The sequence below is a fragment of the Delphinus delphis genome, chromosome 4, assembly GCF_949987515.2.
Source record: "Delphinus delphis chromosome 4, mDelDel1.2, whole genome shotgun sequence".
NCBI lineage: Eukaryota > Metazoa > Chordata > Mammalia > Artiodactyla > Delphinidae > Delphinus > Delphinus delphis.
Window position 1 is genome coordinate 135,872,775 of NC_082686.1, and position 4,924 is coordinate 135,877,698.

A 4,924-nucleotide genomic window follows, 5' to 3' on the forward strand; every position below is an offset into this window, starting at 1 on the left:
GACTTTAGAAAATACAAAATAAAGACAAAAGAAAATACTACACCTATAAGCTTGGAGGATGGTATTTAATGGGAAATTTATAGCTCTAAATAATTAAATTGAAAAATGAGAAATGCTGGAAATTAATTAACTGTCTAACTTAAAAAAATCAGAGAAAGAAAACTGAATGAACCCAAATAGACTAAAAGAAGAGAAAAAATCATAAGGGCCAAAAAAAAAAAAAAAAAGAAAGAAAGAAAGAAAAAGAAAAAAAAATACTATAATTTGCGGGGACCAGAGGAAGATGGCGTAAGAGTAAGACGTGGAGATCACCTTCCTCCCCACAGATACATCAGAAATACATCTACATGTGGAACTGCTCCTATAGAACACCTACTGAACGCTGGCAGAAGGCCTCAGGCCTCCCAAAAGGCAAGAAACTCCCCCACGTACCTGGGTAGGGCAAAAGAAAAAATAACAAACAGAGACAAAAGAATAGGGACAGGACCTGCACCAGTGGGAGAGAGCTGTGAAGGAGGAAAGGTTTCCACACACTAGGAAGCCACTTCGCGGGCGGAGACTGCAGGTGGGGGAGGGGGGAAGCTTCGGAGCCACGGAGGAGAGCACAGCAACAGGGGTGCGGAAGGCAAAGCGGAGAGATTCCCGCACAGAGGATCGGTGCCCAACAGCACTCACCAGACCGAGAGACTTGTCTGCTCGCCTGCTGGGGAGGGCAGGGCTGGGAGCTGAGGCTCGGGCTTCGGTCGGAGTGCAGGGAGAGGACTGGTGTTGGTGGCATCAACGCAGCCTGAAGGGGGTTAGTGCACCACATCTGGCCGGGAGGGAGTCCAGGAAAAGGTCTGGAGCTCCAGAAGAGGCAAGAGACTTTTTCTTCCTTCTTTCTTTCGTGGTGCGCGAGGAGAGGGATTAAGAGCACTGCTTAAAGGAGCTCCAGAGACGGGCGCGAGCGGCGGCTAACAGTGCGGACCCCAGAGACGAGCATGAGACGCTAAGGCTGCTGCTGCAGCCACCAAGAGGCCTGTGTGCGAGCACAGGTCATTATCCACACCCCCTTCCCGGGAGCCTGTGCAGCCCTCCACTGCCAGGGTCCCGCGATCCAGGGACAACTTCCCTGTGAGAATGCACGGCACACCTCAGGCTGGTGCAATGTCATGCCAGCCTCTGCTGCCGCAGGCTCACCCTGCATCTGTACCCCTCCCTCCCCCGGCCTGAGTGAGCCAGAGCCCCCGAATCAGCTGCGCCTTTAATCCCGTCCCGTCTGAGAGAAGAACAGACGCCCTCAGGTGACCTACACACAGAGGTGGGGCCAAATCCAAAGCTGAACCCCAGGAGCTGTGTGAACAAAGAAGAGAAAGGGAAATTTCTCCCAGCAGCCTCAGGAGCAGAGGATTAAAGCTCCACAATCAACTTGATGTACCCTGCATCTGTGGAATACCTGAATAGACAATGAATCATCCCAAATTGAGGAGGTGGACTTTGGGAGCAAGATATATTATTTTTCCCCCTTTTCCTCTTTTTGTGAGTGTGTATGTGTATGCTTGTGTGTGAGATTTTGTCTCTATAGCTTTGCTTCCACCATTTGTCTTAGGATTCTGTCCATCCGTTCTTTATTTTTTACTTTTTAAAATTTTTTCATAATAATTATTTTTAATTAAGTTTTAAAAATAACTTTATGTTATTTTATCCTACTATATTTTATTTTATTTTATCCTCTTTCTTTCTTTCTTTCTATTTTTTCTCCCTTTTGTTCTGAGCCGTGTGGATGAAAGGCTCTTGGTGCTCCAGCCAGGAGTCAGTGCTGTGCCTCTGAGGTGGGAGAGCCAACTTCAGGACACTGGTCCACAAGAGACCTCCCAGCTCCATGTAATATCAAGCGGCAAAAATCTCCCAGAGATCTCCTTTGCAACACCAAAACCTAGCTTCACTCAACGACCAGTAAGCTGCAGTGTTGGACACCCTATACCAAACAACTAGCAAGAGAGGAACACAGCCCCATCCATTAGCAGAGAGCCTGCCTAAAATCATAAGGCCACAGAAACCCCAGAACACACCACCAGACGTGGACCTGCCCACCAAAAAGACAACATCCAGCCTCATCCACCAGAACACAGGCGCTAGCCCCCTCCACCAGGAAGCCTACACAACCCACTGAACCAACCTTACCCACTGGGGACAGACACCAAAAACAATGGGAACTACAAGCCTGCAGCCTGCGAAAAGGAGACCCCAAATACGGTAAGACAAGCAAAATGAGAAGACAGAAAAACACACAGCAGATGAAGGAGCAGCGCAAAAACCCACCTGACCTAACAAATGAAGAGGAAATAGGCAGTCTACCTGAAAAAGAATTCAGAATAACGATAGTAAAGATGATCCAAAATTTTGGAAATAGAATAGAGAAAATGCAAGAAAGATTGAACAAGGACCTAGAAGAACTAAAGAGGAAACAAACAATGATAAACAACACAATAAATGAAATTAAAAATACTCTAGAAGGGATCAATAGCAGAATAACTGAGGCAGAAGAACGGATAAATGACCTGGAAGAAAAAATAGTGGAAATAGCTACTACAGAACAGAATAAAGAAAAAAGAATGAAAAGAACTGAGGACAGTCTTAGAGACCTCTGGGGCAACATTAAACACACCAACATTCGAATTATAGGGGTCCCAGGAGAAGAAGAGAAAAAGAAAGGGACTGAGAAAATACTTGAATAGATTATACAGGTAAATTTACCTTGGTAAATTTAAGAAAATTGAAATCGTACCAAGTACCTTTTCCGGACACAACGCTATGTGACTAGATATCAATTACAGGAAAAGATCTGTAAAAAATACAAACACATGGAGGCTAAACTATACACTACTTAATAACCAAGAGATCACTGAAGAAATCAAAGAAAAAAATCAAAAAATTCCTAGAAAAACATGACAATGAAAACACGATGACCCAAAACCTATTGGACGCAGCAAAAGCAGTCCTAAGAGGGAATTTTATAGCAATACAATCCTACCTTAAGAAACAGGAAACATCTCAAATAAACAACCTAACCTTGCACCTAAAGCACATAGAGAAAAAAGAACAAAAATCCCCCAAAGTTAGCAGAAGGAAAGAAATCATAAAGATCAGATTAGAAATAAATGAAAAAAAATGAAGGAAATTATACCAAAGATCAATAAAACTAAAAGGTGGTTCTTTGAGAAGATAAAAAAAACTGATAAACCATTAGCCAGACTCATCAAGAAAAGATGGGAGAAGACTTAAATCAATAGAATTAGAAATGAAAAAGGAGAAGTAACAACTGACACTGCAGAAATAAAAAGGATCATGAGAGATTACTACAAGAAACTCTATGCCAATAAAATGGACAACCTGGAAGAAATGGACAAATTCTGAGAAATGCACAACTGCTGAGACTGAACTAGGAAGAAATAGAAAATATGAACAGACGAATCACAAGCACTCAAATTGAAACTGTGATTAAAAATCTTCCAACAAACAAAAGCCCAGGACCAGATGGCTTCACAGGCGAATTCTATCAAATTTACAGAAGAGCTAACACCTATCCTTCTCAAACTCTTCCAAAATATAGCAGAGGGAGGAACACTCCCAAACTCATTCTACGAGGCCACCATCACCCTGATACCAAAACCAGACAAAGATGTCATAAAGAAAGATAACTACAGGCTAATATCACTGATGAACATAGATGCAAAAATCCTCAACAAAATACTAGCAAACAGAATCCAACAGCACATTAAAAGGATCATACACCATGATCAAGTGGAGTTTATTCTAGGAACGCAGGCATTCTTCAGTATATGCAAATCAATCAACGTGATACACCATATTAACAAAATGAAGGAGAAAAACCATATGATCATCTCAGTAGATGCAGAGAAAGCTTTCAACAAAATTCAACACCCATTTCTGATAAAAACACTGCAGAAAGTAGGCATAGAGGGAACTTTCCTCAGCATAATAAAGGCCATATATGACAAGCCCACAGCCAACATCTGCCTCAATGGTGAAAAACTGAAAACATTTCCACTAAGATCAGGAACAAGACAAGGTTGTCCACTCTCACCACTATTATTCAACATAGTTTTGGAAGTTTTAGCCACAGCAATCAGAGAAGAAAAAGAAATAAAAGGAATCCAAGTCAGAAAAGAAGAAGTAAAGCTGTCACTGTTTGCAGATGACATGGTACTATACATAGAGAATCCTAAAGATGCTACCAGAAAACTACTAGAGCTAATCAATGAATTTGGTAAAGTAGCAGGATAGAAAATTAATGCACTGAAATCTCGGGCATTCCTATGCACTAATGATGAATAATCTGAAAGTGAAATTAAGAAAACACCCCCATTTACCATTGCAAGAAAAAGAATAAAATATCTAGGAATAAACGTACCTAAGGAGAGAAAAGACCTGTATACAGAAAATTATAAGACACTGGTGAAAGAAATTAAAGATGATACAAACAGATGAAGAGATATACTATGTTCATGGATTGGAAGAATCAACATTGTGAAAAAGACTCTACTACCCAAAGCAATCTACAGATTCAATGCAATCCCTATCAAACTACCACTGGCATTTTTCACAGAACTGGAACAAAAGATTTCACAATTTGTATGGAAACACAAAAGACCTCGAATAGCCAAAGCAATCTTGAGAACAAAAAAAGGAGCTGGAGGAATCAAGGTCCCTGACTTTGGACTATACTACAAAGCTACAGTAATCAAGACAGTAAGGTACTGGCACAAAAACAGAAATATAGATCAATGGAACAGGATAGAAAGCCCAGAGATAAACCCACACACATATGGTCACCTTTTCTTTGATAAAGGAGGCAAGAATATACAATGGAGAAAAGACAGCCTCTTCAGTAAGTGGTGCTAGAAAAACTGGACAGGTACAT